This window comes from Sapajus apella, unplaced genomic scaffold (assembly GCF_009761245.1).
Source record: "Sapajus apella isolate SASKATOON/1434 unplaced genomic scaffold, GSC_monkey_1.0 scaffold40, whole genome shotgun sequence".
Lineage (NCBI taxonomy): Eukaryota > Metazoa > Chordata > Mammalia > Primates > Cebidae > Sapajus > Sapajus apella.
Window position 1 is genome coordinate 20,531,879 of NW_022436980.1, and position 26,267 is coordinate 20,558,145.

The 26,267-nt window shown below is 39.8% G+C and overlaps 2 protein-coding genes and 1 long non-coding RNA gene across 7 annotated transcripts in view; 2 read left to right on the plus strand and 1 right to left on the minus strand.

Moving 5' to 3' along the window:
* The window catches only part of CMSS1 (cms1 ribosomal small subunit homolog), a 379,426-nt gene that overhangs the window by 289,724 nt on the left and 63,435 nt on the right, over positions 1-26,267 (minus strand). The gene's annotated exons all lie outside the window — the stretch shown is intronic.
* FILIP1L (filamin A interacting protein 1 like) overlaps positions 1-26,267 on the plus strand; it is a 298,228-nt gene that overhangs the window by 226,919 nt on the left and 45,042 nt on the right. Inside the window, exon 1 of one of the 2 annotated variants that reach the window (XM_032299340.1) lies at positions 22,928-23,052. The exons of the other annotated variant lie outside the window; for it this stretch is intronic. The gene's annotated coding sequence lies outside the window, so the exon portion shown is untranslated. Of the gene's footprint in view, positions 1-22,927; positions 23,053-26,267 lie in introns of those variants that run through there. 2 annotated transcript variants of the gene reach the window in all.
* Positions 4,193-26,193, plus strand: LOC116565610. Its single transcript, XR_004275533.1, has 3 exons — positions 4,193-4,203; positions 4,407-4,413; positions 25,662-26,193. It is a non-coding gene; the product is annotated as an uncharacterized LOC116565610 (long non-coding RNA).

Here is a 26,267-nt window from a genome sequence, read left to right on the forward strand (position 1 = left end):
TGTAACATTACTATGAGAAATCAGAATTGGAGGCAGGATATTTTTTCTTAGCAGAGTTGGTTCTCAATTATTCATGGTGATTAGAAACAAGAAAAACTGAGGCTGGCCGCGGTGGCTCACTCCTGTAATCCTAGCCCTTTGGGAGGCCGAGGTGGGTGGATCGCCTGAGGTCAGAAGTTCAAGAAACAAGAAAAACTTCATTTAGCCATGTACACTGGGCATATTCATGGTCATTTGTTTTACCAAGCAGAAAGCTTTGGCACACTATAGGGGGTTCTGTGTAGTGGAGTTCTCTTACAGAATCCCTTTATAATCCCCATCATCTATCCTGGATGTCCCCATCCTGGTCAAGGTAAAATATGAGATAGTGGTAGACAAAAAATATAATAAATTTTTTTTTTTTTTTTTTTTTTTTGAGACAGAGTTTCACTCATGTTACCCAGGCTGGAGTGCAATGGCACGATCTCGGCTCACCGCAACCTCCGCCTCCTGGGTTCAGGCAATTCTCCTGCCTCAGCCTCCTAAGTAGCTGGGATTACAGGCACGCACCACCATGCCCAGCTAATTTTTTTGTATTTTTAGTAGAGAAGGGGTTTCACCATGTTGACCAGGATGGTCTCGATCTCTTGACCTCGTGATCCACCCGCCTCGGCCTCCCAAAGTGCTGGGATTACAGGCTTGAGCCACCGCGCCCGGCAAAAAATATAATAAATTAACCAGCTCAGAACTTCATTGCTTCCCAAATCTCAAAAACACAATTTTGGTCTTCTGCTTTCAGTATCCTAGATTTCTCTTCAAATACACAATACCCCAGCACTTCATCATAAGGCATCCTATTGTCTTGGCAATAATATTAATCCTTAAAGAAAACAGACTACTCAAGATCTGAAAAGGAACTAGTACAGAAAATTCGAAATTTAATGTCAGGCAAATGAACACAAATTAGTTGAGATATACTTTTAGTTGTTTTTCTTTGCTTTGTTTTGTTTCGAACTGTATGTATTTACTGTCAAAGCTACAAAACAAGTCAGCTAACTTTTTCTGTAAAGGGCCAGGTAGTAAATATTTTAGGCTTTGTGGACCAGTAGTCTTTGTGCAGACACTCAACTCTGCCCTTAAAGCAGGAGAGCAGCCAAAGATAAAATGTAAACACATGGATGTGATGTGTTCCAATAAAACTTTATAGACACTCAGATTTAAATTCATAAAATGTTCACCTATCATGCAATAATCTTCGTTTGATATTTTTCCCCATCTATTTAAAAACGTAGGCCAGGCATGGTGGCTCATGCCTGCAATCCCAACACTTTGGGAGGCCAAGGCAGGCAGATCACGAGGTCAGGAGACTGAGACCATCCTGGCCAACATAGTGAAACCCGTCTCTACTAAAATACAAAAAATTATCTGGGCATGGTGGTGCACACCTGTAGTCCCAGCTACTCGGAAGGGGAACTGCTTGAGCCTGGGAGGCAGAGGTTGCAGTGAGCCAAGATCATGCCTCTGCACTCCAGCCTGGCAAGAGTAAGACTCCATCTCTAAATAAATAAATAAATAAATAAATAAATAAACCAAAATGTAAAAACTACTCTTAGCTGTGGAGTATACAAAAATTGGCAGTAGGCCTGTTAACAGAACTTAGACATGTGTTCTCTCTGCCATGTCTTTTTTTTTTTTTTTTGAGACAGAGTCTCACTGTTGTCCAGGCTGGAGAGCTAGGGCATGATCACAGATCACTGCAGCTTCAACCTCCTAGGCTCAAATGATCCTCCTACCTGTCTTTTCTTCATGCTAATATTGTTCATCGTCAAGGCCCTAATCAAGGGTAACACCAACTGATTTTTCCCAACAACCTTAAAAGTCTTACTAAGAAGTTAAGTCTTAATAAGACTAAAATTAAGTCTTACTAAGTCTTAGAAGCATAAAAGCTGATAATATTCTTTTTTTTTTTTTTTTTTTTTTTGAGATGGGAGTGTCGCTTTGTTGCCAAGCTGGAATGCAGTGGCGCCATCTCAGCTCACTGCAACCTCTGTCTCCTGTGTTCAAGTGACTCTCCTGCCTCAGCCTCCCAAGTAGCTGGGATTACAGGTATATACTACAACATCCGGTTAATTTTTGTATTTTTAGTAGAGACGGGGTTTCACTCTGTTGACCGGCGTTATAAGTAGAATTTTTGATGCTGCAAAAGAAGTAGCACTTCAATATAAATTTCCTCAGCAAGGCGATTTACTTCTGTAGAAGGGTGTGGCTCATCGATGGAACAATGGCGAGTGCACACGTGGACAAGGGAGGAAAAGGGGTACTCATCCCTGATGAGGGTCGCCCTTACTACTGTGTCATTCCCCTATTGGCTAGGGTTAGACCGCACAAGCTAGACTAATCCTGATTGGCTATTTTAAAGAGAACAGAGGTCCGAGCTGGAGTGGCAGGGTGGATAGTTTGGCGGGAAGGATGGTTATAGGCCCGTCAGAGCAGGTAGCCAGGGGTGACCAAGGTCAAAGAAGGTGGCCAGAGCAGGCGACTGAAGCAGGTGACCGGGATGAGTCAGTACAGAGCCGGGGGCCAGGGGAACTGATGTGAACTACTGATTAGAACTGGTGGAAAAAGTTGTTTACTGAAACTACAAGGAAGTTAAACTTTAACACAGACAAAGAATAAAAGAGCTGAACATACTGACATGCTGATTTTTTTAAGGGAAACTTGGAGTTCACTATAGCTAACAGCCAGGCTGGTCTCGAACTTCTGGCCTTAAGTGATCCACCTGCCTCTGTCTCCCAAAGTGCTGGGATTACAGGTGTGAGCCACCACGCCTGGCCAAAAGTTGTTAATATTCTTAATCACAGTCATTTCTAAGCAAATGAAGCAATAAAAAGAAATTTTATTCTGAGAAAAAAATCATGCTTCTCTCTAGCACTTTTCTCCAATTGGCCACAACTAAATTTCGCGAATTAAAATACATTTTCTAATTATTAGCCATGTATGACAGGTAAGTGGAAATGGACTTCAGCACTCGTTGTATATATACATTGATTTGTTATGAAAATGATTTTTTCAAAGAAAATCACTGTGCTTTCAATTTGTTAGTAGGTAATATTGATTATAAATATATTGTGGAACAAAAACCATTAAACCCTAGTCCTTTGGAAGCTTGTAGAATCTCAAACTCTACTGAACAAAGGTTCAGTTGCTATGGCAACAAATGAATCATTAACACTATCACTGTAGAATTATAATTTATTGAAGAGCACTCCAGAAGATAGTAATTTGGGGCCTGTTCCTTTGTTCTCAGCCCATCAAAATAGTTGTTGTTAACTTCTTCCTTCCTTTTTGTTCTTACTACTTTAATAAAGGGTCCTATTTCCTGACTAGGTTCTCTTTTGGGAAACTTTCTTTCAAGGACTCTGTATGAAGTCTCAGTAGCTTAAGGTGGCTACCATTCATTTTAAAAAGAGCCAAAATCCCCAAAGCCGAGAAAATATATACATTTCACACACAGAAATGCTGTACTAATGGGGCATGCAGACTGTTTAAAATGAAACAGCCCCGCTATAGAAAAGCATACCAATTATGTGGCTAACATTAGGGCAACAAATTTTCCCTTGCCTTCCTATTGCATATGCCTGTCATTTTCCCCCTATAGTTTCCATTCACTGTTTCAAACATATGTTGCCACTTATTTGCCAGGAAAGGAATCTCTGACCTACTCCCTTTATGTATCATGAAATAGCAGACGGAATGGAGCCAGAGAGAGCACCATTAGCAGTTATTCACACTTCTGTTTTCTCTTAACTTCCTTTTTTCTAAAGTTTATTCCTCATATGTGAGGAGGGATGTGTAATCACAAAGACATCCATGACTCATGCTTTAGAATATGGAACTGTGGCAATTCCCTGCAGAAGCAAATGGTTCCCTCCTCCAGTGAGCCACATGTCTCCTCTACAAAAAGACGATCTTTACAGCTTAGAGCTTGACCAAACATAGGTGAGGGGCTTTTTGGTCCAGCCCTCACTAAACATCAACATTGATTTCTTTCCTAGCAATCACTGCTAGAGTTTAGCCAACATTTAACCACAGTTTTCTAATGAGGCACCTGTTCTAATGGGTGCAGGCTGCTAGGGTATTGTCCTGAGTCAAGGGAAAACATGATGGAGAGTAGTTTAAAAAAAGAGGTTTTCCATAAAGATGAAGGAGATTAAGGAAGACAACGTGTGGAAGTGTGGTGTTATATGTATAATAAGAAATGAACGTTTATTTCAACCTGCATTGATTATTCTGTTTTGGTTTATGAAAACCAATCTATAGGTTAAGGAACATTACCATGGGTTCATTACGTTATTATGAACTCAGTTACTTAAAATTATCCAGCAAACACCACCAGGAACTTGGCCTCTTCTGCAAAAGGAGATCAGCCAAAAAGTAAGCTCTTGTCCACAAGCAGAAGGAAATACAGTACCTTGAATAACCCACAGATATTACCATTCATATGTTATGGGACATACAGTAAAAAAATCCTGCTGAGTGACAGCGCACTAACTATATGAGACCAGCTGTAAAGCTAGTTGGGTTATGATTCATTCTTTAAAGGGGGATATTTCCAGCTTTTCCAGCAGTGAACATGGGTGACGGCAAGTTGCCTATAAGAACATGCTTCAGGCCAGGCGCGGTGGCTCACGCCTGTAATCCCAGCACTTTGGGAGGCCGAGGCGGGTGGATCACGAGGTCAAGAGATCGAGACCATGCTGGTCAACATGGTGAAACCCCGTCTCTACTAAAAATACAAAAAATTAGCTGGGCATGGTGGCGCGTGCCTGTAATCCCAGCTACTCAGGAGGTTGAGGCAGGAGAATTGCCTGAACCCAGGAGGCGGAGGTTGCGGTGAGCCGAGATCGTGCCATTGCACTCCAGCCTGGGTAACAAGAGCGAAACTCCGTCTCAAAAAAAAAAAAAAAGAAAGAACATGCTGTCATGCTTGAACCTGAGACAGCTAAGAATAAAATACAGTTAAATTTAAATATCCTGGCCACATAATATATAAATATAAGGATTCTCTGCGTTATGAACACCTGACTTGTGAACATTCTCTTTTATATAAAAAACCAGCCTATACCCTGCTCAAAAGATGGCACCTGGAGGGCAAGAGTATTTCCAGAGCTACTTAATTTTCTTCAGGGTAGTTGGCCTAAGGCTGCCATGGATGTGACTGGGAGGTATTCACCTGGAATCCAAAGTGGGAACCTGGAACATATTTGCTAATAAATATCATGTTTTATGTAACACATAGGCTCCCGGCTAGTCCACAAAAAACTAGCTGACCTGAAATATAGCTTGAAGTCTATATATTTGCAAGAATATCGTTCTCTATTCCATACTGTAATAACCATACTACATATAAACTTTGTGAATTATGCTATTATTATGCTACCAAATCATCATACTATCACAGTTGCCTGAATGTAGGTTTTCAGCTTTATTATGGGTTGAGTAAGCCTCCTTGTGCTAGTCTGGGAATCAACTCCCCTGAATAATAATAATGTTTTTATAAGGAAATATCTTACAAATGAACCTTTGAAACAGTCTTTCTGCAAGATGGTAAACTTCCTACATTTTAAAACTTAAAGTATTCGCTTTCCTCCTTGCTATAAGAAAGCAAATTGTGCTAAGATATAAATTCAGAGTAAATTCAGCATTATCCGATGTTTCTTCCATGAGCAAAAGAAATCATAACGCAACAGAGACTTAAAAAGTATCAAAAAACAAACCCAAAACAAAAAGGTGGTAACTATAAGTGGAAACAAGGGAACAGCACACCAGCATATAAAACTTATGGGGCCAGTAACTCCACATCTGGCCGATTCAAGACTAGCTCTTCTTAGGCATCTGCAACAGATGAACAAATGAGGCAAACCTTCACTTGAACTCCTAAGTGCCACCTTCTGTTACAGGTTTTCAGATACAGATCTCCCTCTGCACTGAAAGAGCACTTTCTTTATGAATCGTGTGTAATCAACTTAGTTTTTAACCATCCTATCTCCTTTTCTATTTCCACAAGAGGTAATAGTAATCTTCTTCAGTACTTGGGGAAAGCAACATCTTCAAGGTTAACTTTTCTAGTAAGAAGCATCAATAAGCCAGGTTATATATTTTGAAGCTACTACAAAAATACTTCGTTAAATTGCTACTATTCTAGAATTTTAACTTTTTGTTAAAGTCAATTCCTAGCTGTAATTGTCTTAAAGCAGATTTGTCTTACTTTCTACAACATCACACAAAAAAACTTTGAGTATCACAGCGGAGAGAAAAGAAAGTTTACTGAAGTCTACTACATGCTGGTTCTATGTTAACTGGCTTTCTTCCTCCAAAATGTATCTCACTTAACATAGCAGGTTCTAGACCACCCTGGCCAACATAGTGAAATCCTGTCTCTACTAAAAATACAAAAAATTAGCCAGGCGTGGTGGTGGGTGCCAATAATCCCAGCTACTTGGGAGGCTGAGGCCGGAGAATTACTTGAACCTGGGAGGTGGAGATTGCAGTGAGCTGATATCACGCCATTGTACTCCAGCCTGGGCAGCAAGAGGAAAACTCTGTCTCCAAAACTACAACAAAACAAAACAAAACATAGCAGGTGCTTAATAAATGAATAGTGAGGCCAGGCGCGGTGGCTCACGCCTGTAATCCCAGCATTTTGGGAGGCCAAGGCAGGGGGATCACAAGGTCAAGAGATCAAGACCATCCTGGTCAACATGGTGAAACCTCGTCTCTACTAAAAATACAAAAATTAGCTGGGCATGGTGGCGCATGCCTGTAGTCCCAGCTACTCGGGAGGCTGAGGCAGGAGAATTGCTTGAACCCAGGAGGCGGAGGTTGCAGTGAGCCGAGATGGTGCCATTGCACTCCAGTCTGGGTTAACAGGAGCGAAGCTCCGTCTCAAAAAATAAAATAAAATAAAATAAAATAAATAAAAAATAAATGAATAGTGAATATCTGGACACCTAGCTTCAAAAAAAAGAAAACTGTAAAGAAACTCACAGAAATATTTGTGGAATCGGCAAAGGGGGAGCCAGATTTTTTACCTTCAAAATGTCTTGGGTTGGGGTGGAGGGAAATAAAACCTAAAGATATTTTAAAATATCTATCTATTTGATAAAGGGATACTGTAAACAAAAATCATTCTCAATCAGCCTGAAACTCTATTCCTTTCGCCACAGAAAAATAAACTTTCTGTAGAGCATAAACAGTTACGAAGATTAAAGCAATTGAAGGTTACTTTAAAATAGCCAACTTTGATGACTTAATCTAAAGGAATTAGCTATCTGCTTTGTCAAACAAATGACACAATTCTTAGATATCTACATGACAGAAAAAAGATCCATAAAACCTCACACCTTAAAAAGTCAGAATCTAGTCTTGGATTGAGGAGAAGAATTTATTCAAATTCTATAAAATGAACAATAATATATATACATATTTTTTGAAACAGAGTCTTGCTCTGTCGCCAGGCACCAGGCTGGAGCGCAGTGGCGCAGTCTCGGCTCACTGCAATCTCCGCCTCCTGGGTTCAAGCAGTTCTCCTGCCTCAGCCTCCCGAGTAGCTGGGACTACAGGTGCGCGCCACCACACCCACTAATTTTTGTATTTTTTAGTAGAGACGGGGTTTCACCCTGTTGGCCAGGATGGTCTTGATCTCTTGACCTTGTGAACTGCCTGCCTCAGCCTCCCAAAGTGCTGGGATTACAGGCGTGAGCCACCACGCACGGCAATAATATTTTGTACTGTTACTAAATGCCTATTAAAAAGGTCCAGATGCCAATGTTGTTACTGGAAACTGAGATACCTGAAAGCAGTGTTCTAAAAATTCCCAGATTTCCTCCCAGTCACACTTGAGAGAACACATACACAGAGCATCCTGCTTTCATCTTGGCAAGGCATTACCACTCCTCCTCCAGTCACCGTCCTGATTACTTCTAATTCAGCTCTGTTTTGGGGGCTAGGTACCAATGGGGTCCTCATATTCTTTGTGAAGAAAATTACAGGCCAATAGTATGCTTAGAATTTATGTAAAAAAGAACTTAGAATAATCCATTGAGCCTACATGATTGACGTGAACTTGACCTATGCTTAGGTAAGGGATAAAATCTCATTGATTTAGAAGCTAGTCATGTTATTCTCTTTCCCTTTGGCAGTTCCAGACAATATGGCACAAGGGCAAGTCTTCATGGGTGGGTGAGATGGAGTGGAATTCAGGGGAGAGCTTATGGTAAAGGCTTCCTGGCTCCTAAAGAGACATCAGAAGAGATGGAACCTTCTCCACCTCTGGGTGTTGCAGGTTTGGATGAGAAGCCTGGAACTAGCAAGGTCATCTTGCTACCAATGTGACAATGAAGCCATTAAGGGGAAGAGACCAAAGACACAAGAACCAGAGAGTGAGAGGCAACATGCTATGTCTAGAACCTGCCCCAAGGCTGGATTTTTTGTTGTGTGCTGATATATTTCACTATTGTTTGAGTCCATGGGAGTTCAGGTTTTTGGATGATGAAAGCTGGACACCTCCTAGCCAAAGTATCATTTTTTGGTTACTCGCATTCTGGACCACTTGGAGAAGCCAGGGCACTTCTTTCATGGCAGTTCTCAGTGAAGGCCAATAGTTTAAAGTTGGCATATCCTGGGAATTCTTCAAAGATGTGAAGCCCTCTTACATTACATGGTACTCTATACAAAACTGGAGACTTGCCTAGTGTCCTATGAAGAGAGCTTCTTAATTCAAGATGCCATCCTCAAAGTGGCATCAATTCACATTCAACAATATTCTATTTCTCACAAAGGTTTGATAAAAGCATAGAAGAAGCTCTTAGACCATCCCTCTTTACATCAGGCTCTGACTAATGTGCTTGCCTGAACTAAGAAGTAACAACTGAAAAATCAGAAGAATTATTATATTAGATTTAATAGAAATTTAAATAATAAGTGTTGGTGGATCATAGCTATTCTAGATAACAGACTGGTTATTCTATTAACATGTAGACCTAAGAAAGACTAGAACTTAAAATGTGTGGTTTTGTTAATGACTGGACCTTATATTGGATACAATGTTTATATGATTAGGCAACTGAAAAATCACTGGTGGCTTATTAGTAAGCTAAGCAATGAATGGAAATGCTGCGATGAAAGTCTTTACTGAGTTAAGCTAAAACTCCATTTCTTAATTTGAAATATTTCCTTTTAGACATTTCTTGTGTAGTTTTCAGGCAGATTTTCAGTATGAGATTACTATTGTTCTAATGTCCATTGCTGATGGTGAAATGGATCAGCTACCCTAAGCTATTGTCTCACCAAAACAAACAAACAAAAAACCCAAAAGAACAAAAAACCTAACACATATTAAAATGCAAAATAAAATATATACAATTGAAAATACATCCATAAGATGGCAAGTAATATTAGGAATATTCAAAGCCAAAGACTGAATGAAAGTGAAAACCTACAAAGGTAAGCAAAGCACCAAAGCTAGTTTTTGCTTTCAGAATTTTTTTTGAACTCTATAAACTTAAATTTTAGTTTTCATGACATCGTAGGGCATATAGACAAAGTACAAGGCCAAGGATCCTCCCAGCCCCACATAAAGCAGAGATTTCAAAGAACTAAACTGTCAGAGTACCCAGATGGAAATACCCACATTACCCAGATGGAAGGGTAATTTAGAAACAAAATCAACCTCTAAGGGACTGCAAGGAAAACTGCTTTCCATGAACTATGGCATTGGGAGTTAGAGGGAAAATAAACTCCACTGAGAATGTATACTAACAAGCTAGTGCACATGAGAATTTGCAGATTCATACTAACTGGGTGGTCTGAAAAAAACAAAACAAAACAAAACAAAAGCATCCCAAAAATCCTGGGTATAAAATTTAGTTTAAAAAGATTTTAGACTGAAAATACCCCTTGGCATCTGGCACAAACAAATGGAAATCCTCTCCAGAGGAAACTATCTTCGACTCAGGTCAAGGCTGCAGTGACCCATGATTGTGCCACTATACTACAGCCTGGGCGACAGAATGAGGCCCTGTCTCAAAAAACAAAACAAACAAACAAACAAAAAATATATAAATCTGGGTATTATATAACTGGGTATTCCTAGTTCTATTTCATATGAATATATTGCACTTATATATATGAAATTAAAAAAAATTTCTAACAATGCCATGATTCATTTAAAACTGCTTTCAGTATATTACTCAACTGCTCAAAAGCTGCTAATGGCACCCTACGGTCTATAACATGAAGTTAAAACCCAGACCCCACTACTTGAATTTTAAGACCTATTCATAGCCTGGACCCTTCTTATGTGACCTCTCAACCATGGCTGTGATATCCACCACATGCACAACTGCCTGCAGAGGCCCAGCTGTGCTCTGTGAGAGCCAGTCGGTGGCTATAGTAAATTCAGGTTCTTTTGTTCTGCCATTCTGCTTCCTAGAATGCCTTATTTACCCTCCAAGTTCCAAATGAACTTTAACTTCAATGAAGATCTATCAGATATTTCTAGGCCTGATACTTTTTTTTTGTTTTGTTTTTTGAGACAGAGTCTCACTCTGTCACCCAGGCTAGAGTGCATTTGCATGATCTTGGCTCACTGCAACCTCCACTTTCCAGGTCCTACCTCAGCCTCCTGAGTAGCTAGGATTATAGGCACCTGTCACCATGACCAGCTAATTTTTGTATTTTTAGTAGAGACGGGTTTCTAGTAGAGACGGGTTTCACCATGTTGGCCAAGCTGGTTTCGAACTCCTGATCTCCAGTGATCTGCCCACCTCAGCCTCCCAAACTGCTGGGATTACAGGCATGAGCCACCATGCTGCCTCTAACTGATACTTTAAAAATATTCTTACTTTACCCAATTTAAGATCTTAATTGAGTGTTGTTTTTTGGCCTTTGTTCTTTTGTTTGTCATATCTACCCCTCCAAAATCTGGGCAGGGATGCGCTGTACACTAAACTTGTCCTAGCTATGGCCCATGCATTGCAGGTGGCCCAGGACGGCTCTGAACGTAGCCTAACACAAATTCATAAACTTTCTTAAAACATAAGATTTTTTTTTGCATTTTTGTTTTAAAGCTAATCAGGCATCGTTAGTGTTAAGTGTATTTTATGTGTGGCACAAGAGAATTCTTCTTCCAATGTGGCCCAGGGCAGCCAAAAGATTAGACACCCCTGCTTTACACTCATTCCCCTTATTACCAGGAACTCAGCATAGTGATAAGCACATAGAAGGTATACAACAAATAGTTGCTGAATATGTCTTAAAAGAATACAGTAGGACTAACTCTCATATATCTATAAATCATCTCTCACTCATCTACATGTGCATGTGTGCTGTGTTTTGTTTGAATATTTTGTTTGAATATTCCACCTTCCTTGATTTGAAAAGAAAAATGTAATACTTCTTTTATCCACTCAATTCCTTTATAGTGAACAAACATTATCAACAAACGTGGTGGATTTTTAATCAGAAATATCCTGATGCACAAAAAGTGATACGAGTTGTTGGAGGTCACCATGACTCGATGAAAAGATATCGCATACAGCCTTTGGGAAGTAGATTCCCCATTCTAGATCTACAGAGCTCAGTTGTATTGTTCTTCATTTCTTGTAGTAGGTGGTAAATGTACACAAAAGCCTTCAAGTCTGTGTGTGTGTGTGTGTGTGTGTGTGTGTATGTGTGTGTTTTGGGCAGACAGGAGGGAAGAAGGGAGAAAGTTAGACATCTGTTCCACAAAGTTTCACCATATAATAGCCACAAACAGTTGACAGAGGTATAGATAGACAAATATTGTTTTTTTTTTTTCAGACGGAGTTTCGCTCTTGTTACCCAGGCTGGAGTGCAATGGCGCCATCTCAGCTCACCGCAACCTCCGCCTCCTGGGTTCAGGCAATTCTTCTGCCTCAACCTCCTTAGTAGCTGGGATTACAGGCACGCGCCACCATGCCCAGCTAATGTTTTGTATTTTTTTTTTTTAGTAGAGATGGGGTTTCACCATGTTGACCAGGATGGTCTCGATCTCTTGACCTCGTGATCCACCCGCCTCGGCCTCCCAAAGTGCTGGGATTACAGGCTTGAGCCACCGCGCCCAGCCAGACAAATATTGTTTTTAGCCAAAAGTAACTCAGCACCTTTCAGAGGTCAAGTGAACTCTAAGCCACTTTTATATTGTAAGTCTACTGATGTACTTTAAAAAAGGAAATAAAGAAGTATCAAAGTAAGTTTATGAACTTGAACTTGTGCTAAGTTTTAAATCCTTGAATTTTACAAAGAAATTTTATTTTTTGCCCAAAACGGGCAAGACAAAAAAATATAATGGGGCTAGTCCTAAGATAATCATAACTCTAAGGGGCATAATCTAGTAATGGGACAAATTAGCAATAGTAAGATAAGCTTGTGCTTCTTACACTACATTGATTGATCTTACACACTATTGATTGAATCTTACAATATAATCAGCACTTGGAGATAAATCTCAAAGTGGAAGTCATTGACAGTCAACACCAGATCCCTATCAAATAGCCCTACAAGCATCCAATATAAGTAAGTGGGTTGAGAGAGTCTCTATGGTATTACTAGGGCAGTAGCCTTAATGGTGACTGAAGGCTGCTTCTGTGCATTTCCAAGCTCAGCTAGATTAGTTTCCATTAGAACTGATTATGTTTAAAAAGAAATCAGCACTATTTTGTTTTGTCAAGAAGTGACTGAGCCTACAGTTGACTGCTGAAAGGAAACTCTGCTGCTGCAGTTTTTATTCTTCAGGTCCATGGGCTGTCAGAGTAGTATCATGGCACAGTTTCCCCCACTTGCACGGTTAAACACCACCCCAAAGAAGACATTTCCTTAGCAAATATTTGTGGTCAAGGAAGTAAAGAAACCTGATTAATTGAAGGAAAAAATAACTTCTGGACCCAGGCCTTCTCAGTATTTACCTGTTTCAAAAGTACAAGCACCAAAATCTGTAGCTGTAAACAGCATTCCATGATATCCTGTATACACATGTGCCTCAATAGTTGTGAAATAAATTGCGCAAAAATGAACTGAAAGCTGAAAGTCGATAGGCAGTAGGTGGGAGTAGTTCGCATACGATTGTTATCTCTTTCTTCTGCTGAATTCAAAGCATTTCCTTTCATTCATTTCCTCATTCTTTAGGTTTGCAGAATGCCCACTTTGTGCAGGGTATTGTGCTGGTCCTCATACAGAATCCCATAAAGTGGGAAGAAGTTTAGATATCAGAGACAGCAGGTGGGCAGAGTCACTGACATACAGTAGGCTCTTAAATGACAGCAATTTCTTTTTTTTTTTTTGAGACGGAGTTTCGCTCTTGTTACCCAGGCTGGAGTGCAATGGCGCGATCTCGGCTCACCGCAACCTCCGCCTCCTGGGTTCAGGCAATTCTCCTGCCTCAGCCTCCTGAGTAGCTGGGATTACAGGCACACGCCACCATGCCCAGCTAATTTTTTGTAGTTTTAGTAGAGACGGGGTTTCACCGTGTTGACCAGGATGGTCTCGATCTCTTGACCTCGTGATCCACCCGCCTCGGCCTCCCAAAGTGCTGGGATTACAGGCGTGAGCCACCGCGCCCAGCCTAATGACAGCAATTTCTTTCCCTTTCCTTTCCACTCCCTGGAACTTCTTTATGGAGTTTCCATATTTGAGCTGTGAAGCTTAAATCAATACACTTGATGAGATTCATTATTTTTTTGATGAGATTCTTTAAATCTATGTCATAATCTAACAAGATAAAGTTAAAAAACTTACAGATTCAAAAGTTGGCAATGCATGAACATAGTTTAAAACACGGCGTGGTAGGATTCCACGTGATCTTGTGGCTCACTTCCTTTTTATTTACGGTGCTACACTGATAGCACCATAAATAAAAAGGAAGAGAAAACAAGGAGAAAGAAGGGGAAAAGACAGAGAAAGGATATTACGTGAAGCAGAAACATTTTAGAATTCTTCAGTAAAAAAAGCACTGCATTCTGGCTTGAGCTCTTCCCATCTGCATATCCTTGAACGGGCTACTGCACAGCCTGGGTCTTAGTTTCATGAACTATAAGGGGTGCTAACTAGGTAACCTCCAAGATCCATTCTCACTCACCCAGCCCATAGTTCAAGCCCAATGAACTAAGTGGCAGATGAGAGAAGTACAAAGCTCCATAACTCTCTGTTAATATTGTTTATCCCCTATATCCAAATCTTACTACAAAACACTGAGTGTGATTTTCCACAGAAGTTGCTGAAGTCAGGATGAAGTTCAAACCCTGGCACCATCATTCTCTAACTCTGGGAACTTAGGCAAATTACCTAACTTCTCTGTTCCTCAGTTATCTATCCCATAGGGTTATTACAGGGGTCAAAGTTGTTGTTTTTGTTATTATTATAACAATGAAGTCATACAAACAAAACCAGTATAGGATAGAAGTGATTACCCCAGATTATCACAGAAGCAGTACATGATGACAAAACTTAGGTGTGTGGCTGTTCATTAGAAGACTGATTATCAGTAAGCTCTGACTCAACAGTGTGATATGGTTGTCTAAAATGGTAAGAAAATCTATGTTTATACAACTCCCCACACACCCACTCACACAGTCTATAAAACAGGAGCATCACTCTGATAATGCTGAAATAATCATGCTGAAATAACTTATTCATTCTAAGCACCAACCTTTGGACACAGAGTGTGAAAAGACTAAAATGATATAATATAGGAGTAACTGAAGTTTCAAGACAAACTTTTCAAATATTTAAAAGGCTTTTATGTCAAAGCAATGCATTTGTTCCACATGGCTTCATGGAAAGATCAAGAACAATGAGTGGAAGTTAGAAGCAGCCAGTTTTCAGTTTGGAATGGAATGGGCTTGTCGGGGAAGTGAAAAATCTCTGGAGCTGTTCAGCACGGATTAATGACAGCCAGACTGTGCACGTACCAATTCTTGGACAAAACATTGAAATTTTGAGAGAGAATTCAATCGAAGGGTAGACACCTGACTTTTGACATGTCTTCCAAATCTATATTTTATGAGGAAGACTGGATGGTTAATGATATAAATTATAATAGAATTTCTCATGTGCAGAACCACCGATTGGCAAGCATGCGAGATAATAGTGTTAAATGATAACATAGAAATTTATAAGTTCAGACATCTCCATTAGGTTTTTGACTAGAATTGCCAACATGTGGCCAATCTTAGTGGCTTGAGATAACAACTAGCAATCTACAGATCTCCAATTTAAAACAAATGCAACAAAAGATGGCATTTCTAATCCATAAAGTAGATAACTAGCTCATTAATATTCCAAATTAGTTTTGCAGGTAGTTTAAGCTAGATACATTATTATACTATTGGGATTTTAGATACTAATCACACTGTTTATTCCATTTTTTCATGTTTCCCAAAAGAAACATTCAGTCCCAGAAAACAGAGTGACTGGGTCACCAATTTACTGTGTGACCTTGGGGCAAGTCCCTTAACCTCTCTGAGCTCCAGTTATCTCATCTATTTAAAAATGGGGAACAGAGAGTGGCAGTAAGATTAGATGTTTTCTAAGGCCTTTTACACCCTAAAATGTGAGTTTCTGAAAGGATCATTCTCCTTAATGAAACTCTAAGCACATTTTTTAGTCTTAATTTGTTCTCTTTTTTTTTTTTTTTTGAGATGGAGTCTTGCTGTAGCCCAGGCTGGAGTGCAGTGGTGCAATCTTGGCTCACTGCAACCTCCACCTCTCTGGTTTAAGTGATTCTCCGGCCTCATCTTCCCAAGTAGCTGAGATTACAGGTGCACGCCATCACACCTGGTTGATATTAGTATTTTTGGTAGAGACGGGGTTTTACCATGTTGGCCAGGCTGGTCTCGAACTCCTGACCTCGTGATCCACCCACCTCAGCCTCTTAAAGTGCTGAGATAACAGGCATGAGCCACTGTGCCCGGCCTAGTTCATTATTTTTCTCAGTGAAAACATTTTCAGCCATTATATGAGGAAGTGGAGGATTCAGTCTTACCACCACCACTGACTGCTTCTAAGAGACAGTTTTAGACTGTCCTTCTAGAGTCTGGAAGAAGTTGTCAAACAGAAGGAAAGGATTTTACAGTTAGAAGCCACCTTTATATCAAGCAGTTGACTATGTAAATAATGGACAAAGCAGAGTTAGGAATAGAAAGGGATATTATAAAATGTATTTTTGATAAAAATCATCTTAGAAGGAATAGTTTTACTTTTTTACTTCCTAGTGCTTTGTGTTCTCAGGCTTTCTAAGCCCATTTCAATGAGTCTAGAAGTTTATGATTAAAATTTATGCTCAGGAATTGCTCTGAGTTCCAGAGATAAAAGAAAACATATAAATGCAGTTTACCCAACTGTTCTCTCAGTTGGTCAACTATTCCAAAGACTTCCTAAGCTATTCCAATGACTTCCAACTAATAAAACTTGTTCAATTGTACTTTGAATCCACAGGTCTTTCTCTGCAAATATTTACCCTGAAATCAAGCTCCACATCTACCTGGGAAAATCTGTCAGTGGTTTCTTTAAAAATGTATTACTTAAAAGAGATGGGCCAGGCGCAGTGGCTCATGCCTGTTGTCCCAGCACGTTAGGAGGCTGAGGCAAGCGGATCACCTGAGGTCAGGTGTTCAAGACCAGCCTGGCCAACATGATAAAACCCCGTCTTTACTAAAAGTACAAAAATTAGCTGGGCGTGGTAGCACATGCGTGTAATCCCAGCTACTCAGGCGGCTGAGGCAGGAGAACTGCTTGAACCCAGAGAGTGAAGGTTGCAGTGAGCTAGGAGAACTGCTTGAACCCAGAGAGTGAAGGTTGCAGTGAGCTACGATCGCGCCATTGCACTCCGGCCTGGGCAACAGAGTGAGATTCTGTCTCAAAAAAAAAAAAAAAAAAGGATAGGGTACAAATTATTTGAGAAGGTCCCTTTAAAAAAATGGACTGAACAAAGCACTGAGAACAGTCTGTACTGGCAAGGGACAGGGAAGATGACCTAATAGGTCTTTTCCGTCTCTAATTTCTGTGATTTGAGGTTTTTTTTCACTTCTGCAGTAATACTTGTGAGTTCAACATTTTCTCAAAACTATTATTAGTTACCAAGGAAACACAAATGTTTGTAGGAATAAATAAGCAAATGGACTAGACCTAAATAACAGACTTTTCCTGCTTCGCATTTAATAATCTTATGGTGGCATCTATTATCAGTTCTTCATTCTCTCCAAGTCATTCTACTCACCGACTAGCATGCTTACTAGAGTCCATCGCCAACTCATGGCATTCTCTGTAAATCAAGAGTGGGAAGTCTCTTGCCAACAGATGATTCCTTATTAAATAGGCTTCCTTGCTTCGTCTGATGAGGAACAAAACCATGGCAATGTTAGGGGGCCAACAGGCAGTGGTTGACTTTGTGACCACCAATGCTAGGGAGAATACGTAAATATGTGCTTTCAAATGACCCAGTGTCTATGGAAAAGCCACTAACTTGATTAAGAAATATATAATAAGGTCAAGAGATCGAGACCATCCTGGTCAACACGGTGAAACCCCGTCTCTACTAAAAATACAAAAAATTAGCTGGGCATGGTGGCGCGTGCCTGTAATCCCAGCTAGGCAGGAAGCTGAGGCAGGAGAATTGCCTGAACCCAGGAGGCGGAGGTTGCAGTGAGCCGAGATCGCGCCATTGCACTCCAGCCTGGGTAAGGAGAGTGAAACTCCGTCCCAAAAAAAAAAAAAAAAAAAAAAAAAGAAATATATAATAAAGGCAAAAAGAAACATAATACATATACACACACACACGTAGATACAGATACAGGGTACATCCACACTATGAAAACAATATTGCTTTACAAATGCTTAGAAAAAGGCTAAAAGAAACACAGTACATTGAATTGTTAATAGTTGGCAGTATCCATGTGGTAGGACTACATGTAAAATTTTTTACTTTTATGCATTTTCCAAATTACAAAGGGTGCCTATTAATTTTAAAATTAAAAAAAACTGTTTTAAAATTTATTTTAAAACTACAAAGTATCACCCTTTTAATGTTGTAATAATAAAGGACTTCCCACTCCCTAGCATCACACAGACACTACTGCTGTAATCAGTTCTCAGGGGTACAAATGTCACTGTTCTAGAGTCAAAGTCAGCTGAAGTATGCGTAAAATAATTGGAAGGCTTCTGGAACCTTCAAGGACTATGGGTCTAGGACCAGAAATCCAGGCTACAGATAAAAATGAAGAGGGTTAATATATATAGACCAGCAGTCCATATGTATATTCAGTTACTGCAGTTCTTATGTTTATTAAAGTTTAACCAGTTAACTGCTGGTTAAAGGCTCCTAAAGTACAAGTGTGGAGATGTGAAAACATTTCATGCAACTGCCTACATAAACAGAGCCAGACAAATGGCACCCACGGAACTGAAAGAAGTGTGAAGAAATGAGGTTGATTAGAAAAATGATTGTCTAGGACATAAAGAGAAGGTGCTTTTCCTGTACACTTCCCCTTTGGCTCCACATTCACAGTTGCCTACATGTCCTTCAGCCTTCGTCCTAAGTTGTGTAGCAGCAGAGGAGAAGGAACAAGCACAGGACTGGATCCATGGCAAGGTTACCCAGTGCTCAGTGGCAAAGTTGCTTTCCAAGAAGACTGCGGGTAAGGTTGCAGAAGGTAGTGTGGTGTGGAATAAACACTGAAAGCTCATATTCTGGCCAATCCAACTGTAGTCTGAAGCAATGCAGGACCCTGGAGCTATACCTCTCCCAATCCTGGGTCTATCCTCACTCTGTTCAGCTTCTCATACAGGACCAGATCCATAATGATTGTTGTTTTTCTTTGTACATGACAGCGTTTCCACATATATTATCTCACAGAGGCAAAGAAATAAACGCGTCACATTCAAAGTTAGTATTACCATCTCATAGCTCAAAGCAGAGCTCCTAGAAAGCAGAGCACGCCACCGCTTAACTGATCAAAGAACCAGCACTGAAAACTGTGGGCAGCTGCAAGAAGGATCCTATTAATTACTGCCGCGTCTTTGGCACTTAGTATATTTGGATGGCTGAAAGACTTGACCAGTCAAAAGAAGAAACAAAGGTAGGGAGAGAGAAAGGTAGGGAAAGAAAGTAAGAGCAATTATTTCAAAAAGAGGAACTGGCTTGATGTAATCAGCAGCATATTTTTAAAAGTTAAGTAATGATGATGTTGTAATTATGGTCAGTAGCAACTGACTTCACTAACAACACTAGTTACTGTGGTCATTGCAATGGCCTACCGACAATTAGCCTGAACCAGGGAAACACTACAGTAAGCTGTTTTTGACATAATATGGCTAAATCTAGTTGACACCTCCTTGTTTCTAGCTTTGTTACCTACAAACTTTTTCTCCCACAATAGAAAGCAATCAAACTTGGTAGAAAAATTCCTTTGCATAATTTCTAAATAACAGCTTAAAGCTAGTGCTGATTTAGATCATAAATTCAGATTACTAATTGTAGAAAGGACCTTAGAGTGTGGATATTCTTATTTGTAGGAGATTCCTGGTTATAAAATGAAAAGAAAGTCATACAAGGTTAGGAAATAAAATTTTCTCAGCCAATTTTGAGGCACAGTGACCATAACTCTCCTGTTTTCACAGATGAAACCAAGAGGATTTCACAAATGAAATGAAGAGAATTTCTGAAACCAAAAGAATAAAAATTACCTCTCAAAAAGAATTTTGGTTGAAAGAGTGAATGAAATAAAAGTCTACTCATCTACTTACGTGCACATCTACAATGGTGCACAATGCCAACAACTGGTTGGGGTTTGCAATACACCACCCAGGGTGCTATTGTATCCGATAAAGGTCCTGATCCCTCAAAACCCTTGGTTTTCATTTCAGGTGAAACGGTCATGATAGTCTGATTTTACTAGAATAAGATACGTTGCTGCCACCTCCAGAAAACTGTCAGTAAATACACAAATCAACAAAAACGAGGATGAGTCTTGGCTTTTCCAGTTCAACACTCAGTCTAGAAAACAAAGATAGAAACTTCTCAGTTAAATCTGAATGCTCCTTTACCAAATACACCTCTGAGAGAGTCTGAGCAAAGCGTTAAGACTAAGGCTATTTATGTAAACATTGCTTTAAATTCCTGTATCCTTACTTCAGTAGCTGTGTGACCCTTCTAAATGTCTTTATCTGTAAAGTATGCATCATATCACCCCAAAATGTGTTGTGAAGATTAAATGATGAAATGCTTGAAGAGCACTAAGGATGGTGGTGGGTATGATCTAAGAGTTCAACAAACGAGGGCTATTAATATTGGTTCCTGAAGACAGTGGTCACATACCATGACCTCACTTGGAAAGCTGAGTCATAGCTGGGTCAAGAGATGGATGTTTCAGGAGTAACACACTAGTAATGTAACCAGGCAAGTAATGTATCAAGTAAGGGCATACAAGGAGTAGACAAGCCCTAATCCTCTTTTCTCTTGCTTGTAGAGAGCCTTAGACAAGTCTTGTGTCCACTCAACTTCTCTACCCTTCAGAATAGAGCTAAAGAAAAGGAGGAAATAGGCCGGGCGTGGTGGCTCACGTCTGTAATCCAAGCACTTTGGAGGCCAAGGCGGGCGGATCAACTGAGGTCGGGAGTTCAAGACCAGCCTGACCAACATGGTGAAACCCTGTCTTTAAGAAAAAAAAAAAAAAAAAAAAAAAGAAAAGGAGGAAATAATACTAACATATTTCATAGGGGAACTGGCAAGTCAAAAGAGTGAAAATAAATGCAAAACTTGAGTATGGACATGTGAGAAAGAAAGAAATTGTAGTGTCAAATGTTAGGAAACGTATTTACCTATCATTACCTATCAGCGGGAATAAGACACAAAACAAGCTACAAAACTGTTACCTTTGGGGTAAAAGTACATTATCAGTTTGGGGCTGAGATTCAGGTGTTTATGCATCATACAACTTTCATAAAAGTCATTTTATCTCACTTGTAATAAAAAACATAGCAGAAAAATCTCAAAAATGATGTTTATTGAGTATGAGGTAAGCACAGGAGACTAGAAAGATTATAATGCACTTCACAAGCATAGGGCAGAAGGGTAAAACTAACAGAACAAACTCAACATCCAAAATGTTCGGACATAACTGCAAACCAAATATTGAATTTCAGTTCGGCTGAAGAGTATGCGTCATTCTCTTGAGTATACTTGAAAGTAAATCTCTTAAAACAGTATACTGTATATGAGGCTGGGTATGGTGGCTCATGCCTATAATCCCAGCACTTTGGGAGGTCGAGGAACGCAGATCATGAGGCCAGGAGTTCAAGACCATCCTGGCCAACATGGTGAAATCTCGTCTCTACTAAAAATACAAAAATTAGCCGGGCGTGGGGGCGTGCACCTGCATTCCCAGCTACTCAGGAGGCTAAGGCAGGAGAGCTGCTTGAACTTGGGAGGCGGATGTTGGAGTGAGCAGAGATCGCACCACTGCACTCCAGCCTGGGCAACAGAGCCAGACTCCGTGGGGTGGGGTTGAGGGGGAACGAGACACTGAAACAAACAAAACTCGGTGTACTGTATATGAAAAGCAAGAGTACGTTTACTTTAGGCTTCTTAGTAGGTACGTAGAGTGATCTAGAAGAATGATAAAGTGAACTCCAATTCAGCAAAGAGGACATACATTTAATGCTGTGTCCTGCATCTTTATTCCACCCCATTTCCACGAACCATACAACTCTGCAAACAGCCTTTCTCCACACGAAGACAAAGAAGCAAACAGACTATGTTCATCATTCCTATTTGACAAAACATATGGAAACAATAATTCTACAGACATATATACATCATAATAGGAAGCAATCCTATTTTAACGTAATTTTAAGAGGTTTTAAAGAACTCAAGCTACTAAAATTACTCATCTGAAGCTTGCAAATAAGAATGCCGCGTCCCTAATTTATTTAGCAGATTCATATAGCTGGGCTAGAACTTTAGGCATTATATAATTCAGAGGTGAATTCTCATTCACAAGAAATGGGATTTGTACAAGTTAATCTACCCTATACTAGAGGATAATATGCTTAATTCAATCATATTTGGCTAATTTCTTTTTTCTTCGCATGGTTAGTTTTGGTTTATTTTGTTTGCCGGTAGAAGAGAACAAACATTAAAACTGCTTCTAAAGTTCTAATTTTATACATTGTCTTGAAAGGACAGCACAAAACATTTAAAGTCTTTAAAAAAATTTTCCTGGCCAAAAAAATTAGTCTTAACTGCTTTCGTTAAAACTCAGGCATGCAGAAATGGGGAAAGAGGAGGTTCTTTCAGGAAAACCATTGAAAAAAATAAGATTTCATCTGGCCTTCCCATCATCACTTGAAGAATTGTTTGGTAGTTACATCATCAGGAAATAAAACACTATCCTCTGAGGACCCCTACTCATTACAAAGAGGAAAGAGGTTTGAAGTCTAAGGCACCCCCAGAGATGTCGCCACAAAACCCCAGACTTCTTTCCCTCTCCCGCCTACCCCCAGCAACCAAAAAGAAAAAAAAATTATAATGAATTTACCAAAGTTTATATAAGGATAACAGGATGTGTACTGAAGTTCCTGAAGCAATAACAGCTTTAGGGACCCAGAGGGAGAAAAGTTATAAGCGGCTCGACCCTGCCTCCCAGAGACTTGGTTAGCCCGACAGGAGGGCGCCGGCGTCGCCGGCCCACCGCGCATTCCCTCCGCTGGGAGCCGGGAGCCCACGGTCGGTTCACACGGCCGGAACGTCCGCGGGAGCCGGGGCGCGTTGTTGCGCCGCCGCCGCCGAGGGTCTCGCGGTCACCGGCGCCCCCGCAGACCGCGCCGCACACGCGGAGCGCCTTATAAGGCAGAGCAGTGACGTAACGCCCATAGGCCGGGCGCGCTCGGCGCCCCGCTCGCATTGTTCGGGCGACTCCCGGAGCGCGCACAGCCCGCTCGCAGCGCGGCACGACAGCGGCCCCGGCCCGGCCCCCGCCCGGCCCGGTGCAGGCAGCTCAGGTAAGCCCGGGAGAGCAGCTCCGCTCCACCACGGGGCTCTGCTGTCAGAGGGCCAGGTAGCAAGTCTGTGGGTGGCTGGTGACGCTGTCTCAGCATCACAAACTGCAGACAGGTTTCGCAAAGCGCATCCAGTGAATTCTAGGTTCAAAACCGTTTCCAACTCACACAAAACTTGAAAGTAAAAGCTTTCTCCGGCGGAGAAAACGCATTGGAGATTTAACTTTAAATGTTGAGAGGTGGGAGCTGACTGTATTACATACTCTTTCCAAGTGAGCTACACATTGAATCCTGCCCGTACTGAGAAATCTTTGGGGAAAGGGTGGGACACTATACCGTGCCTCAGCAACCCTAACTCTTGATCCTCTCTCTCCTCGGGACTCAACCAGCAGAGTGCGAAAATTTGTTAGTGCCGGCTTTCCCCCTCTTTTTGTAAATGTTAATATAAACGACTAGAAAAACAATGTTAGGAATACATCTTGGAATTAAGACGAATCTAACTTAAAAAGTAAAATCTTTTTAAGCTTCAAAAAGTCGTATAAATGCTATTTTGTCTTAAAAGCATATGTCAAGTTGTGCAAGGAAGTAACTATCATAGTTTTGCGTTCCAACTTTCTGCTTCAACTTCAGACATTGGATAAATGACAAACTTCACTTAAAGCTATCATTTCTAGAGTAAAATTTTGGATAGTAGTATATTGTGTAAAAAATGCCAATTTAAAAGGTGAAACTGACAGAATAACTTTATTAATCAGTGGCATTTTGAACCATAGTTACATCTAAATCCCGAAGAGGCTATTGCTACCAATGAACTCTTAGAATATGATAACTGAACATTTAGCAGAGAAATCTACATAGTATTTTACTTCATTTTTTTCCAAATAAAAATCAACGGAGGAATTAAAAATAAATGGTTATGTCAGGTTTAGACTACTGGAATAGGAGATGAAAAATTGATTTATCATTCAAACCTTATCTGGTCTAAACATATATTATAATATAAAACTTTAACAACTGTGTGATAGTACTGTTTTCCTTTTAAAAGTCTCTATGTTTGATAACTATACACAATTCAAACTCAGAATTCATAGGCTGCCATTTATATTTACTCTGAGATTTAAAAATACTTACTATTGTTGGCACTAAAATGACCATATAAGACAACTGTCTGGATGTACAGTAAAAGTTTAACAGAGGAGCAGAGCACTATAACCATTGAGGTGTATGTGTGTGTTACAAATTCATGTTTTTATATTTAATTGTCAGTGAGAAGAAAATATCAGATCACAGATTTATCATTGAAACAGCATTTTAAAAAATATACTAAAAATGTGGGTTATAGCTGTATATTTCCAATAATTTCTGTAGTAGGGTTTTTAAAAGTATATGACATTTGTGCCTATCATTTTTGCCTCGTAGTTTTTCTGTTTTTGCTAATTTTGCTAGGAGCAATGCAAGACTTTGGTTTTCATATTTTAAAAGAAAAATTATATGTTATTTGGCCTGAAGATAGGCTATATAAACTGCAGGTTAGTACTGAGAAGTAGGATTTTCCCAAAACTATTATTTCAAACCTAGGGAAGCCTGTCATAAGGAGAGCAGGGCCAACACCCATGTCACGGTGAAGTACAGAATATGCGATAGAAGAGTTGTTTATTTGATATAAGCAGTAATTGGAAACTGAAAAATTCTTGCCTTGGGAAAAAGATATTCTGCTCTTCTGAATCTAATAGAGGAGGAGGCAAATGGAAACCATCAATTACTGTTTCAGCTATACCCAGAGTACCATCTGTACCATAAACTGTATCTCAAGTGTTGAAAATCGTAACTTTCACCAAAACTCAAACAGCTGTGTTTTTCAATGTCTGCCTTTTACTTTTTTAAAGCAGGCAAGAAGCATCAATTTTTTTAAATTTAAAAATGACACACTTTAATATTCCAAACTTTTTCTCATTTATTAACTTTAAAGCATGTTTCAAAGAACAATCACATATTAAGACCTCTTTTAAAACTGAAAGTTAAATAAGATTTGTCATGGATACATTATGTCCTAGTGGGCTCTTTGGGTGAGCATTTCTTAGTCTTTGGGACAATCTGTATGATGGAAAATGTTTTTATAGAATGAATGTGAATTTTTACACTTCCAAATAAAGCACATAATAATTTTGTGCTTAGTGAATTCATTTGCCCTTTTGTGGTGATTAACCTTAATTGTTAAGTCCTGGTATTTCTGTGCTATTTTCGTAATGCTGTGATGGAGTCTATAGTAACAGCCAATATGAAAACACAAATCAACCCTTTACTTAATTTTCCAGTTTTCTTGGAGTTCCCACTGATTTGCTTAATCAAAAGGCTGTGAATTTTGTTTTAGGGTTCTCTGCTGCACCTTCCCCTCCAAAAAAGTGCCTTTGGTAATAAATGCATTTTGAGACGAAAGAAAAAAAGTGAAAATGCAGGAGGAAGAAAAAAATTCCAAAAATTCTTCTTAGGTCATGTTCTGCCCATGTCTAGGGCTTCAGGGAAAAGAGAATTTTACAAGGTGAATAAAAAAAAAAAAAAAGACAGCTCCTCCTATTTAAAGGAAAAAGGAAGGGGGGGGTGGGCAGGAAGAGAACTGTTTATAAAAGACTGGATATTGTGGATGTAAAGCCATATTGGTCTTAACCTGTTTCAGGAACTGAAATGGCCCCATCTGTTGTTCACAGAGCTGATCATCTTTGAAAAATCTAATACATCCTACCTTATCTGTTGGACATATTAATTTTAAATGATTTTTAGGGTCCATTTAATTTGTATTTGAATTCAGCTTTAATTTAAACTGATTGTTTAGTTTCTGTAAATTATATTTAAATAAGGATTTCAAGATGAAGAGACACTGCATAGCCAGCCAGCATCACAAACCTTCAAAGCAATATTTCTGTGGCTGCTGCTGTCATCACCACAGCATTTCCTAGCCACCAACCCAGTCACTTAAGCTTAATGTGTGCTGCAATGACTTTTAGAACCTCCTCTGGCTGGTCATTTTCTAATTAAAGTAAGGTGGGACATTCATGTGTTGAATCATTTTGTTAGGTACACCAATTCCTAGCAGATTATGACTAACACTTATAAGCCTTTGCACATCCCTCTTTAAAAAAAAAAAAAGAGTTGAGATTCTCCTTGACCTTCATCTGCACTAACACCGTCTCTGACTGGGAAAGCTGGGCAAACAAAAGATG